Consider the following 16621-nt stretch of genomic DNA (forward strand, 5'->3'; position numbering starts at 1 on the left):
ACAAAATCAAAGAACCACATTCCAGAGTTGTCATCCTTAGTAAATATACCTTGTGACAATTCAAAATGTCAGGGCATATGCAAATGAATAAAACCTTAATTATTATTTCTAGATCAAACATCATATTCAGAGGAAAGCATTCCAATGGAAATTCGGTGTGTGTTGGGACAGCCATATTTTCTTTTGCTCTCATATAATTCCACAGAAAATAACCTGTATTTAAACTACAAATAAAAATAAAGCAAAAATTATGAATCAGTCACTTAAATAAAACAATTATAAAGTGAAATAATTGCAAGGGGGTAGTTTTTGAAGTTGAATTTAGGGATCAGTTTTCCCAAACATTTACTTTGATGAGAGAAGCTAATGTTTCCAGCAGAAAGTAGTTTAAATTTTATTCCTCAGAACCACTTGTGATTTCTGGTAGGTATAATAGGGGGTGAGTGATTAAACAGGAGAAGAAGAGCAATAGAGTGGAGATATGTATTTTTTTGCTTCTGAAAAGGTAATTGTGCAGTTCTCAGGGTTTCTGTACACTCAGTTGAAACAGATACCCATTATCAAAATAAAATTCTTTTAGACTCTTTGCAATTTGCTTGATTTCAGAATCCAAAGGAGAAAGTTGTATTAGCCAAGGAATCCCATCTCCTGCACAAACACACACACACACACACACACACACACACATACACAAACAGAAACACACACACACACAAAACAACTTATTTTAAAAACTGTCAGCTAATCTTTCTCAAGTTTGTTATTTACTTTAGAACAGGGCTTTGAGCCACTTAAAAGTTTAAAGAGCTATCAAATCTGCAATATTCCAAACACCTCGGATTTGACCTGCAGAAAATATTCCCTTCTGAGAGAGAAAATAATTGTAAAAATATTTCCTATGCTACTGCATGGTTTTCATTGGTTTAACATGTAAATTTCCATAGACTTTTTGGAACACAAGTTAGGATTTTTTTTTTATTTGAAAGCAGGAGGGCTTTATTTGCCAGGTGAATATTTCAGGGATTTCACAGCTCTGATAGAAAACAGCTTTAGATTTGGAAAGGAACAGTATGTGTGAAACGTTATGATGCAATCCAAGAGAGGCCTTCTGTGACAGCATTGATTTGTGCATAATGTTAAAGATGATTATACAATCTGTTGTTAACAATTGATTCTGCAATTGTCAACTCAGCAATTTTTGAAGAGGCGGGATGATGACATGAGGTGTCTGATTTTGAATAGTTAATATTTTGAATAGTTAATATTTCTGAATAACACTGACAAAGGGATTTTTATTTTAATGAATGCCATTTACAAAAAGAAGTAGTAGAATTTTAACAATCCTTAAACTCTCTGAGGATCTCAACATATCAAATCTTACCATGTAGGCTCAACCTGATCGCTTTACAACTCACCACCCACTCTTAGGCATCCTTATTCTCCTCTGTTTTTTTTCTTTTTCTTTGTGCTATTCACCATTTAATACACTCCATAGTTTAAATTCTTATTTACATTGTTTGTTTTCAGTCTTCCCACACTAGAAAGGGCAGAGATCTTTGTCTGCTGTGTTCACTGATATCTCATACTTAGAATGATGTCCACAACATAGTTGACACTCAGTAAGTATTTGTTGAAATTAAAGCAAGTTTTGTGTCTGTGTTGAAAGAGAGAAAAATAACAGCAATTGAACCAATTGCTGGTTGAACCAAATTGAACCAATCCTAAGTGCTAGATACTGTGTATTTTAACCAGGAATATGTTAAATCGTTTCTTTAGGCCCATTTTCTCATTTAATCCTCACTAATAGTCTCATGAAGAGGACATCGATTTAAAGACTGAGGCTCAGGGAGGTTAAGTCAAGACCAAATGTCCAGCATGAAGCAGAATCAAGAATCAAATTTAAATTGGCTCAACTCCAGAATTTCTGCTCTTCACCACCAAGTGTACTTCTTTAGGTCATATTTCATTCTTTCCAGTGCATGAATTTAAACACGTACATGTCAATTCTAATTGGACTTCATGGACTTCCAAATCATAATGAACAATTCTAGCAGCAACTGACAAATTTGTCTATGGAAAATTGGCATTCCATGATAATTGAATTGTACCATTGGCTTTTGTTTGCTAGTTTTCAGAGTGTGGAATTTTGGCAATGCTACTTGGTGAGCACACACAGAGCCAGAAGGTTGTCACCAACTGTTTTGTCTTGGCCAGCACTAACTCTTCCAAAGAAAGAGCTCCAAATAAATGCAGGTCTGTAATTGGTACTAGAGTCACGATTCTTTCCCTGGGACAGAATGTAAGTCTGTTTGTGTAGATGACATCAAATTTTCTCCACTAATTGGCTGAGTGATCGTCTTTTCATTTTCACAGTTATGTTGACTAGGTAATAAAGGAAGGCAAAGATTAAAGATTCAGATTTGCTTGGAAGCTAAGAAAAACTCTGAGTGCCAATGTTTGTTTGTTTAATGTTATGAGCAGTGTGGCTTTAAGGGCAAGTAAAAATTGGAGAAAAGAATCATTAGTTTCATTATTGAGTCAGCCATCAAATGCTGTTGTCTCTAGATTTTTTTTGATCTTTACATTGAAAAGTGAGGCATAGACTTGTTAATAACTTATTAATTTGGTCAGTGTCAAGATCATAAACCAAGTAATTGAGACATCACAATTATTATAAAACAGAGAATCCAAGTAGGATTCTGAATCAACTGGTTTTAGATCTTGATCTTGAGTAACTCAAAGACACTTACTTTCATTTCTAGTGTGAATTCATCTTTTTTTATTTTAACAACTCAGTTTATTTAATGGATAATAATATCTCTATTACACTGACATGTTTAAAAACTGGCTGATGCATAATTATAAAAATATTACATATATGCTAATAAGGCATGATTTGGTACCATAAACTATGAAATTATATACACATACACACACGAGGAGAATGTTTTGCCCTTTGTGAAGAAAAGATAATCAAATATTTATAATATCAATAATATTATGTCAAATTAAATAAGTGGGAGGCCATCGGCCTGACACTGTCTCATCACTTTGAGTTCCTACCTAAGTGCAACCTAATTGAGTACATGAACAAACTAAAACCTAACTAGGTTTTTTTTTTTTTTTTACAACAAATAGCAGGTTTCAGTCAATCACAAACAGCCAAGCTTCAGGTGATCAAACCATGCCCCAAAAGGACAAATGCCTAGCAGTAACCAACCAGATGATTCTTCTACTTTGCTTTCCTTTTCTTGTTGCTCACACCACTGGGTGGAGCTCTCCGGACCACTTCTGGTTCTGAGTGCTGCCCAATCATTCTTTGCTCAACTAACTGTTAATTTTAATTTGCCTAAAGTTTTTATTTTAACAAATATAAGAACTATTTTTCACAGAAATAGTTTTGACTATACCATAGAGTTATTGCAAATGACTAACAACTCTTTCCTTTAGTAAATGAACACGGATTTAAAAAAAAATTTTTTTCTTTTTTTTTGAAACAGAGTCTCTGTTGCCCTGAGTAGAGTGCCGTGGTGTCAGCCTAGCTCACAGCAACCTCAGTCTCCTGGGCTCAAGCGATCCTCCTGCCTCAGCCTCCCGAGTAGCTGGGACTACAGGCGTGCACCACCACACCCAGCTTATTTTTCTGTTTTTAGTAGAGGCGGTGTGTCACTCTTGCTCAGGCTGGTCTTGAATTCCTGAGCTCAAGCAGTCCTCCTGCCTCAGCCTCCCAGAGTGGTAGGATTATAGATGTGAGCCACCGTGCCTGACCAGATTTTTAAAAAAAATTAATGGCAGGGCTAGTAATTAAGACAAAATTGAACTCTGCTTATGGAAGGGATGCATCTATGGTCTATGTTTAAGTAATTTTAAAGATTTTTAAATACGATTGATTTTTCACTTATAATCATTGACAGTTAAAATGCCAAAAGTTTTCTATAACAATGTCAATCTCATTCATGTTTAAATTTGCTTTTTTGAATAGGAAAGATGTTTTAGGTAGGACATAGGAAATGGCCTAAAATCCTTAGAATGCCCAGGAAATTTGTCACTTCTCATGACAGTTATTAATGACCAGATCCATGATCTAAACTGTGCAAAGTTTGTATGATTGCTCTCTCTGTGGCTCTCTTCTAGGATTTCTCAAACCAAGAAGGCTCTCTGACTCAAACACATCCAAGATTGTTCCAGCACATTTTAGATGTGCTCTGAGTATACAATGAGATGGCTATAAAGTGCTATCTGCCCCACCTACACTAAAGCAAATTCAGAATTTAATACAGTGGTGGTGGGGTTAAGGCAGTAAAAATGGCAAGGATTTTGGATTAATCAGACCTGGGTTTATATTCTTACCTAGCTACTTACTAACACTGTGACTTGAGCAAGTAACTTCTCCAAGCCTCACTTTCCTTATGTGTAAGAATGGGGACTATGGTATTTATTGCTTTATGTTGTAGAGATTAAATGAAATGGTGTCTTCATTTATTTCATTCAGTGCTATTTATTGAGGGCCTATCTTGTTCCTAGAGATGTTCTAAGTTCTTGTGATGAATGCGTGATGAACTTGCTCTCCAGGAGCTTCAAGTTTAGTTTATTCAAGAACTTATTAGACATAATCATATCTTACAGGTTACTATTAAATGTTAGACATGGTTCATACTTTATGTCCTTAGAGGGATAGTTTTAAGAGAATTGCACCACTCATCTGTTCTCCAGGATTAAAAGAATAAAACAACAAAAAACAAGGTCTGAATCTAGTATTCTGCATTTGCCATTGGGAAAATATGAAATTGCAAACTATATGATGTGACTAATTTTTAAAACACTGGGGACATTAGAAGGGTGAACAGTGTTATATGTTGTATTTTGATATATTTTGATTAACCCTCTTTTCCTTTCTCCCCAAGCTCCCTGTGCCCCAAAAGCTTCATTGACAAGGAGTTTTACTGTTTGTTCTGGTTTAATTCATAGCTATTATGGTAGCCTGAAATTAATAATTTTGAAATAAATCTGATGAACATCTTTGCTTATAAGGCCTATTACACTCAAATCATAACCAGATGGTATTTCAAAATCTGACCAACTTGATACATTGGCACCAGGAGTGGAGTAAAATATATCTGAATCCTGGAGCCAACACAAAAGATTTAGAGTGTCACCCTGACTAAAAAAGAGAGATGCCAAATGATATGAAACTCTAAAGATAAATTTAGTAGAAAGGGTAAGATATGGGGGTTTTGGAAGAACAGGAACACAGATGCTCACCTTGGCTATTTTCCATCAAACAATACAAAAAGAAGCCACAAAACTGAAGTATGAGTTTAAGGGAGCTGTAGGTGTTGGAAACCACCCCTAAGAGTTTGAGAAGAAAAGACCATGGATGATTTCTTGTTACTTGAGAAAAGAAATATATTTCTAAGAAACAGGAAGAAAAGAAAGAATTCCAGGACAAGCCAATGAATGAATAAAATATTGAACTACCTTCTTATGCATGTATTTCTTTCCTTAGTTATGGTGTTTGAACTAAGAGGGACTGATACTAAGTGAAAGCACAAATGTGGGAACAAGTAACTAGGGTGGATCTACTATATAATTTTACTCTTTGAGTTTTTGCTTAATGTTATATTTTGCTGTTGTTCTACACACAGTCGAGACTATCTGTGGATCAGCAAGTAGGAGATTCAAGAAATTCTGATGCTAAAAGAAATCCCAGTCATCACTGCTTTCAGAGTTATTTCATGGTAGAAAAGGTATGTTCAATGAAATGAGTTAATTTGTTCGAGGTCACCCAGCAGAAAGTGACAGAGCAGGAGTGTGAATTTCTTGACATATACTCTTGTGTTCTGTTGGTAAAATTATTTTACTTCATTTTGTTTATCCTGTGATTCAACTGCTGGAAAACTCAAACATCTAGTCATTTATATTTTCTTAGAATAACATATATTTCATTAAGAATTTCAAAGAAATTAGTAGGGAACTACACATCTCAACTTTTTAAGAACATCTATTGTTAATGATCTCATTTTAAGTTTCGTGTGTATTTTCCATCATTTCTTTTGATATCATTGGCTCTCAGATTTTGTGTTTTATTTTTAAATCAGCTTTTATAATCTAACAATCTCAACTTCCTTTTCCTTTTCTCCATCTTTACCACTTTATTTTGTCTACTTTAACTTTCTTCCTTAATTTGAATATTTATTTTTTTATCCTCTTTTTTTTCGGTTAGATTAAGAAAGCAATTAAGGGTATACACTTGCTACTGACTCTAATTTTGGTCACATCCCATAGTTTTTAGTATGCATATTTTCTTTATTTAAATTTCAGTATATTATGGGGGATACAAATGTTTAGGTTGCATATATAGAATAAGCATATTTTCATTGTTATTTTCTAAATAGCCTACATTTGAAGGTTTGTTTTTTTCTGACTCAATTCTCACAAGATTGAATTGAAGAGAAACAAAAGCAGTTAATGGTTAGAAATGCGAACTAAATAATTTATTCTTTAAACGATTTTTTGAGATGTTCTTTATGGACCAATATTTACTCAGACATTTGTATTTATACAGACATCTTAAAAAGTTGAAATTACTTGTGAGATGTATATCTTTATAAATTTCTCCTTTTATTCATAATTATTTTATATTTCACAACATTATGATATTCTGTGTTTAAAGCTCACTAAGTCATATTTCAAAATAAAATGATGTGCTTTGATCAATTGCTGCATTTTTACCTTGCAACTCTACTTAATTTCATAATAACTTCACCCTCTCTCCTTTCTTTTCTGTAGTATTTATGTAATAAATAATTCACTACCATTTTATTTTTAACTCTTTAGTGTACTTTTGAATTTTGCAATCAACAGACATCTGCATAGCAAGACAGTTCTATCTAGTAATCCTTGGTTTGCTTTATCTTATCTAATAATTTAAAAATTTAAAATTTTGTTAGTATATTTTTACCTAAAACCATTCTAACACATATATTTCTAATTTTCTAATCCAATCTTTTTGGACCCCTTTCATCTCCCAAAAGATAAAGCCTTTCCACCTCACAAATCTCCTACTTTCGATCTTTTATTTGTCTCTATAATTCTAAAACTTTTCAAAAAAATTTTTTTGAGTGTTGCAGTTAAAACCTGGTTAGCAATGGCTCAAATCTCAAACATATGTTTTATTTGGCACCCTCCAGTGCTTTTTGCAATAGTTGGATTGCCTGTGCATATTTAAAAAGTTGCAATACTAGAAATGAATATATAGATTTCTGGCTTTTCTTGACATTCGTTGATCTGGCCCATATTACATGTTAATGAAGTGTAGGAGTCCAAGAGCTTTTGTTGTCTTTGGATAGTATGTATACTCATGTGTCTCTTAACTACAGGGTTACATTCTGAGAAATACATTGTTTGGCAATTCCATCATTGTGCAAACATCATGGCGGGTACTTACACAAATCTACAAATCTACAGCCTACTACACAGTGAGGCTATATAGTATATAACCCATTGCTTCTAGGCTGTGAAACTGTACACCATGTTACTGTACTGAATATTACAGGCAATTGTAAGACAGTGGTGAGTATTTGTGTATCTGAATGTGTTTAAATGTAGAAAAGCTACAGTAAAAATGTGGTATTATGATCCTATGGGACCAATGTCATATATGTGACCAAAACACCCTTAAGCTGCTCATGACTGTGTATGCTCTGAAGTTCAGCAGCCTCCTCACCACTCCCTATTCATCAAGGCAGGTCCTTGTCACCCATCTGCCTTACTTCCAGGCTCCATGGTCACTTAAAATTGTAACTATTAATCTATAGATTTCCAACTAGATGGTTATTAAAATATTATTTATGCCATGTATGTTGTTTTAAGAAAAAGTATTTACCTCAAATGGATGCATATGTCATTGAACTATATTTAAGGTTTACTGTCAGTCCTTTTATATGGTAACCTATGTATGCTAAAGTTATGCATGATTAATCTTCACCAGTTAAAATACTATTTTCTATTAAGTTTTTCAAGGTACATATATGTTAGCTTGAAAAACTATTGTATCTTCTGAGATCTTGCACATTTGTAAATATCTTTCTTGTGGTCTATACAATTAAGAACAACTTGGTATTAATAGCATGTGCAATTTGGGGGATTTTGGTTTTTGACTCAAAATAAGAAATATATCTTTTGCTGTCTTTTACCATTTGAAAGAAATAAGGGTTATCTGATTTTTATTAAATTAAGAAATGTTTGGGTGCTTTAATATATTTTTCATTATCATTCTAGCTCCATTTTTTTTTTCTGGACATGCTGAGATATGAGTCTGCATGATTTTTATGCTCAAAGATTACTGAGCATTTCTCATCTATAGTTGGTGACTTATTTAATATGAGAATTTTCTTTTCCAATTAAATTTTCACTATTACTTCTGTTTTAGACATGATGGTTTCTTTTAAAGTAACTTCTAATATTGTCTGGTTGTAATCTTGTTCTCTGCTTTTCAAAATTATGAATTCTTATTGTTTTCCTTGCCTTATGTCATTTTCTTCTACATTATTGGGAAATTTATCTATCTTGTTCTCCAAATTAGTATTTCATTTTTATTTTTGTCAATTTTACTTTTTATCACTTTTAATATATATTTTTGTATTGCTATTATGATCTTTCCTCATCTAACTCAAATCATTCTTTTTCCTTTTTTTCCCCTCCAGTTTTATTGAAGTATAATTGGTATACCAAAAAATGTACCTAATAATGTGTACAATTTGCCAGTTTGGACATATGTATACATATTTGTAGCTGTCACCACAATCAAAGTAATAAAGATAGATATCTATCACCTTCAGAAGATTCCTTGTATCCCCTTTGTTTGTGTGATAAAAACACTTAACATGAGATTTACCCTCCTAACAAATATTTCAGTGGGCATTACTTTATCATTAACAATAGGCACTGTGTCATACAGCAGATATCTGGAACTTATTCATCTTATAGAACTATAACTTTATTTCCCTTAAACAACAATTTTCCATACTCCCATCCCCCATCCTCTGGTAATCACTGTTCTATTGCCTATTTCTATATACTTGACTATTTTAGATATCACATAGAAGAAGAATCAAGCTGTATATATTCTATTGCTGACATTCATGTAGAATGATGGCTTCCAGGTCCATCCATATTGTCACAAATAGTAGGATTTCCTTCTTTTTTAAGGCTGAATAATATTCCATTTTATGCATATAGCACATTTTCCTTATCTACTCATTTGTCAATGGGCATTTGGGTTGTTTCCATATCTTGGCTATTCTAAATAATGCTGCACTGAATACGAGAGTGCAGATATTTCTTTAAGATCCTGATTTCAATTTGTTTTGGATATGTATCCAAAAGTGGAATTGCTGGATCATATCATAATTCTATGTTTTTTTAATTTCAGCATATTACAGGGGTACAAATGTTTAGGTTACATATATTGTCTTTGCCCAACCCAAGTCAGAGCTTCAAGTGTTTCCATTCCCAGATGGTGTGCACCACACCCATTAGGTGTAAATATACCCATCCTCTCCTCCCCACTCCCATCTGCCTGATACCCAGTGAATGTTACTACTATATGTGCACATAAATGTTGATCAATTAATACCAATTTGATGACAAGTACATTACATGTGATGCTTATTTTTCCATTCTTGTGATACTTCACTTAGTAGAATGGGCTCCAGCTCTATCCAGGATAATACAAGAGCTGCTAGATCACCATTGTTTTTTGTGGCTTAGTAGAACTCCATGGTATTCATATATCATATTTTATTAATCCACTCATGGTAAATAACAGACTTAAACCTAAGGCATGAAACTATAAGAATTCTAGAAGAAAGTGTTGGAAAATCTCTCATAATTCTATTTTTAATTTTTTGATGAACCTCCATGCTGTTTTCTATAGTGATCACACTATTTTAGATTTCCAACAATTACCAAGGGCTCCCTTTACTCCACATCCTTACCAATGCTTGTTATTTTGTGTGTGTGTATTTGTGTGTGTGTGTGTGTGTTTTGATCATGGCTACCCTAACATCTCATTTGGTTTTGATTTGCATTTCCCTGATCATTAGCGTTGTTGAGCACCTTTTCATATTCTTAGCCATTTATATGTCTTCATTGGAGAAATATCTATTTAAGTGCTTTTTCCACTTTTAATAGGAAAAATGATTTTTGCTAGTGAGTTGTAGGAATTACTCATCTATTAATATTTGTTAATGAGAAATAAGATATATGGTTTCCAAATAATTTCTCCCATGGTGGAGATTTCCTTTTCACTCCATTGATTGTTTCCTTTGTTGTGCAGAGGATTTTTAGTTTTCTATAGTCCCATTTATCGATTTTTACTTTTGTTGTGTGTGCTTTAGATGTTCTATCCAAGAAGTTATTGCCAAAACAAGCCAAGAAGCTTTTTCCCTTCTATGTTTTCTTCTACGAGTTTTACAGTTTCAGATTTTATTTTAAGTCTTTAATACCTTTTAAGTTAGTTTTTGTGTATTGTGTAAGATAAGGGTCTGATTTCATTCTTTTGGATGTGGATAAGGAGTTTTCCCAATACCATTTATTGCAGAGACTATCCTTTCCCCACTATGTATTCTTGCCATCTTGTAAACAATTAGTTGCCATATATACATGGGTTAATTTCTGGTCTCTCTGTCTGTTTCATTGGTCTATATGTTAATTTGTACACCAGTAACATTCTGTTTTGAGTACTGTAGCTTTGTAATATGTTTTTAAATCAGGAAGTTTGATGACTCTAGCAAACTTGTCTCACTTTTAATAGTTTGGGGATATTTTAAATCATAGTATCTTCAAAACATTAGCCTTTCGAGCACTTTCATACCTGTTTCACATGCATCTCTTTGTCTTTTTTTGTGTTTTCTGAGAATGCCAGACTTTTCTGAACAATTCTCTGGCTACTCAGTGGCATGCTCAGATACTTAGTCTTCATCATGAGGTTTTATTTCTCTTGCTCTGCAATATTTCCAAGATTCTGATGTTTTCTTTTTCTGACTCTTATTGGAAGCAGTAGAGATCTCTCCAGATCTGGTTGTTTCCTACAAACAGGCTGTGTGGACTACTTCTGTCCTTATTTCACTGATGTCATATTGATTTGTTCTAATACTGTCATTGTACTGTGCAGGATTATTGTGCATAGCTCCTAGCCCTCTCATAGTTTTAAAAGCTTATCTGTAATATAAATATTACATTGCAAGGCAACAGAATATATAAAAATTATTATCATTATTTTTAATGTATTAAGTGTTTTTCTGCCATTTATAATCTTTACTTAAAGGAGTACGTTTTCCAAAATGCCATAAAACACTCTGATCTCTCTTTTTCCAACCCATTTTACTCTCTTCCTGCCACACTTTTTCCTTCAAGCTTAAATCTATAAAAGGATGAAGCAGTATTTATGAATTTGTGTGTATGTGTATACATGAGAATGTGTGTGTGTGTGTGTGTGTGTGTGTGTGTGTGTGTGCACGCTGAGGTGTTGGGGTGGAGGGTAGGATTGCATTTAGCTTGAGCAAGAAAAGCACACTGGATTAATCATATGTGCCAACTATTCAATAGTGGGGCAACTGCTTTGTTTTCTTGTGTAGCTGATCCAGTGGCCGAGCTTAAAAAGAAATTAACAGGTCTTCCCCCTTTTCTTTAAGTGGCTAGGTTCTCAATTCTGGGACCACTGGTTGAATTTTTCAGTTTAATCTAATCTGCCTTGTGTTATATGGAATTTTTCTAAATGGACTGTGATAGTTTTCATTGTGGATTTTATATTTTTCTTGGCTTTCATAAATAGTGTGTTGAGAAGTTGGGTGAAGCTGCCTTAGAGATGACTACCCTGGTATTTTTTTTTATTATTTGAAAATGACACTCTGAATTAGCTTGACAACCTTGTTAATCATCTCAAACTGTAATAAGAGGTCAAATGGAAGGGGGTAGGGAGCATGGCCAGAAGTAGGCACAGTGATAGTAGTGAAAATGTTGATGTTACAGCAAGGTAAATAATTATGAGTATCAGTAGAAAATGAAAAAAAACACATTAAAAGCTATTTCTAAGTATCAAAGTGGATTTTTAAACAAATTTGTCATTAAGAATATTTTAAGTTGTTTAAAAAAATTCTTTCAAATGTGATGATGTAATAATACTTTGGTCATAAAAAGGTGAACTTATTTAAAAAATTCTTTATACTTGATGGGGCCTAATTTTATTATCTAAAATATTCACAAAAACAGAATATCTAGTTCCTCAATATTTTCACTTTATTAGATGTCATGATGTATATATGTGTATAGATGCATTGTCCATTCATGCACACACATATGCATGTATTTGTCTTTGATTATTGTTTTGCTACACCTTAGCTTAGAAATAAATAGGAGTGGTAATTAAAATCCTTAAATATAGTTTAAAAAATGACACCTCTACCCCATAATAAAATGAGAGAACATATAATACACTCTGCATTTAGCATTTCCCTCTATCATCTGAAAAGTATGCTTAAACTTACTTTTTAGGATTTCTTTACAGCCTAAAATCTTTGCTCAAAAAGATTAACAATTTCCTTAAAGCTACATAAAGATGTCCTGGCAGTTGGCATGGTTTCCAACCACCTACTTTTATGCTTCTTTGTTTGAGTCTATGTCCCAGTGACTTTTTAACAGTTATAACCTGCCTCATTTCAACTTCCTTCACAATAGTTTCTAGGGGATCTTGCTTTCATCTATACCATGCATATGGTCAAAGTTTTTCATGGATAATCCTGGGCTGAACACTGCCATGTCATTCTTTTACCTAGGCACTTTGTCAACTATGTAGAGAATGGAATACCAAAGGATAACATAAATTTGGAAAGCTTCACACAGAGTTTTGAACCAAGGTAATATCAAGATCCAGGCCTAATTTAAGTCACGCAAGGGGCTTTGTCTTAAGTCCCATGTGGTGAGAAGAGATTTTCAACTAAATACAATGGAGACCCATTATAGGAAGAACATATTTTTGACATTTGCAAGCAACTATGTGTGTGTGTATGTGTGGCATTAGTACTTCATATATATGCATGTATGTGTGTTTGAAGTGAGAGAGGGAGGGAGAGGGAGACAGAGAGACAGAGAGAGAGAAACACTGGGAGAGGGGTGTTTTGGGATGAATTGGGGATGTTTCAACACTACTCTGACAAAAAGATTGGTTTTTGAAGTAATAAATGGACAATTTACAAGTATATAGAATTTTCAGAGTATTGAGAAGTTTTAGCATTTTATATTAATTCAAGTTACAGATATAATAGTCTATTCTGTTGAAATGTTTTAACTATGTCATCATATAGTAAATTCCTAATACCACATTCTAATGCTATGTAATGTTAGAACATCATGCCTAGCATTATTCTGTGATGTTCCAGCTTTAAATTACTTTAGCTATCTGCAATATTCTCTAATGCAAGCTCAACATATGTGCTTAACGCACAAATTTATTGATGAAGTAGTATCTATTTAAAAAACAAAATCTAAGATTCTGAACAGTTCCATGCCAGATTTCATAGTCATTTAGGAATAAAGTTGTACATTATTTTCTCTGATGTCAAATGTCTGAAAGCTAAGATTCCTTGTCAGGAATTCATTATCTTTAGTAAAGAGGTAAGTTTCCAAATAAATAAATACAATATAAATTATATCAAGTTCAAAGAGGTCTGGAGGGTAGTTTTGTGTGAGGTAATTCCAAGGTTCTGTCTAATTTATAACAAAGTAAGTAAAGATAATCTTTCATCCGGGGTATGAGAGTTGAAGTTGAAGAATTACATTTTGGGGAAAAATATGTAGCCTCTATATTTCTTTTCCTTTTTACTTGATCTTCTTCAATAATAATGAAGATTCCACATAGACTGCGAATGATTTTGTCTATAGCAATGCTATAGAAAGGAGCTGGAGACCAGATTCTCAGTAAATCTGTCTGTATGGATTGCAATGGAGATTAGAAGTATGTGTGTGTTTGGGGTCTTTGCCTGTTGATTCGCTTCTCAAGTGTCTTTGGAAAGGGAAAAACGTGCATATATTTTCCAAAAGTAGCAAACCATGGCAATTAGATCTTGGAGATAACATAAAAAGCAAAAACAAACAAACAAACACAAATGATGAGCTACTCTCAGTGGAATTCTGGAAGGCTCCTTTGGTAAAATAATTTTTTCAATATCCCAGCCCACATTACCAGCAAGCCCACCATGAGAAATAATTTTCGTATCAAGCATTCTTAAGGAATGAAAACATCTCCAATATGGTGAGTATGTCATTCAATCCACAGGGGATCATGGAAAAATGGCCCTTCTTTTCCAGTTGTGAACTTCCCCTTGCCCAAACAGCAGATTTACCAATCACGACACCTACTTCACTGCCACAGGAGCTGGGAACGAATTCCTGCTGACTAATCACTGGTTCCATCTCACTGGACTTTGTGATTGTCTAGCCTGGCCATATAATCATAAAGAACCAATCAAGGCACTTTGGGGGGAAAAGTCACTTATACTAAGAGAGAAAAGATCCCTCTTCTGCTGAGATTGCATATACTAAGTACCACATAAAGCTACAGCATTCCAGACCCATTTTTGTTGTTCATGAACAAAACCTCACTAAAAATAAATGAAACAAATGTAAAACAGAGGGGAGAGAGGTTCTTAATGACATTTTAAATTCTCAAAGCAGTCATGCATTTAGGTTACATATGAACTTGGATTTCCCAATTAAAGGAGCCAATAAATTCTCCTTTTGTTTAAACTCATTGATCAGGACATTTTCCACTTAAAAAGAAAGTGTGCTTCCTAATTATATGTTTTATCTCACATAGCTAGCTAAATGCTGGCTCAGATCCAAAACAGGACTGATGATTGGAAAGATGGGAAGAATTGGAGGGAGAGGTTATTTGGGAGCATGCATTATTCTCAGGGAGGATATTTTTGAAAGATCATTGAATTGGGATCCTTGAAGAAACCTGGGTAGAATATGGAGACGCTCATTGGATTTGGGGTACCAGAAGGTAGAGGAGCCATGTAGAAGAAGGGAATCAAACTGTTATTACAACAAATTTGCTAGTTAAGAGTCCTGGAGAAATCCTATACATTCTACTTTCACTACATTTTTTGATACTTATCAAATAATAACGAACCCTCATAGTTTATGCATTTACAGTTCTATACTTTGAATTTTGGCAATAGAAAAATCAGGGAAAAAAAGAACCTGGACTGTAACATGTACTCCAGAATTTCTGTTGTTTTAACTTCTCTTTTAAACTTAAACAATTTTGACAAAGTAATTGAGTAAATTCTATTGGCTTTCTCGTTTAATAAAATGGAAGCTTTAGAATTGCAATCAAGCCTTACTGATAGTTTTCTTATATCTGAAGATATATTGAAATGATACAATCCTTCAACAGAAGGTAGTTTGTGTACTTTCTGCACAGTTCAGATATGACCTAATTATAGTGATGAAAAATTTAATATTATACTCATATAAATTGTCACTTTCATCATATAATAAATATCTGAAATCAATTTTAAATTGGTGGCATCTGCTACAAAAACCCAACTGCCTAGTTTCTTTGTCCCAAAATAATTTGGTGAAATTATTAATATTAATGAATGTTAACTTTTATTAGCATCATAAATGTTAATTTTTTTCTTTAATTATAATAAATTTCAATGCAATGCTGTAGCTGTGCAAAATTTACACTTTGTTACTTTGCTCTATGTGTGGTTAGATATTTGTTCTTAGATAGATATTTACTCTTAGATATTTACTTTGCTCTATTTGTGGCCCCTAATTGGTTAGATGCTGAGTAGAATACATTGCTTCTTAAAGTGCTGACAAATGGTCAGACTGAAACAAGGAGTGAGATTTCATGGGGAGTATTAACATTTGTGGGAAAACTAACTGTGAGGGAGGGAAAGATAATTAAACCGGGGCTAATAGCAACAGACTTGAATTTCAGAGGCCACCTGAATATCTTGTTCTCAGTCACTTTCTCTCATGTTTCATTTTCCTCATTTGAACAGGTCAACAGATATTAAATTTTTTCATAACATCTGAGGCAAATTGTTGCATTAATTTATTTGTAAGGTTTAAAAAATCCACATATTTTATTTTTACTGTTTAAAATATTTTAATTTCTCCAGTTTTTCTTTTCTTTTCTTGATTTTTTTTTTTAAGTTGAAATAGTCTGGGAATCATTAAGTGCCAAATGCTTTCATCAGGCCCATAAACAATGGAAGATGCCATAGTAAGTGCAGTTACTTCTTGGGAAATTTCAACAAAACACATTTGCACTCATTTAAAGGAAGGGAGAATAAATCTTGAGGTCTTTTAAGAAAGGCACACTTTAGGCCCTAGGAAGCTGACACAGTACTGGATTTCACAGAAAAAGATCACAAAAGCTATTCCTACAGGCTCAGTAAATTCTGGAGGTTCTTGGAAGATGTGGCATGCATCTCAGTATTTGAGCAATTCCTCCTTGTCTCACTATTTATCTCTTGACCTAGCAACTTGGATAAAATATGAAAATAGAGAATAAGCTTTCAAGAAACTATCTAGCTTTAAT

Source organism: Microcebus murinus, chromosome 15 (genome assembly GCF_040939455.1).
Source record: "Microcebus murinus isolate Inina chromosome 15, M.murinus_Inina_mat1.0, whole genome shotgun sequence".
NCBI lineage: Eukaryota > Metazoa > Chordata > Mammalia > Primates > Cheirogaleidae > Microcebus > Microcebus murinus.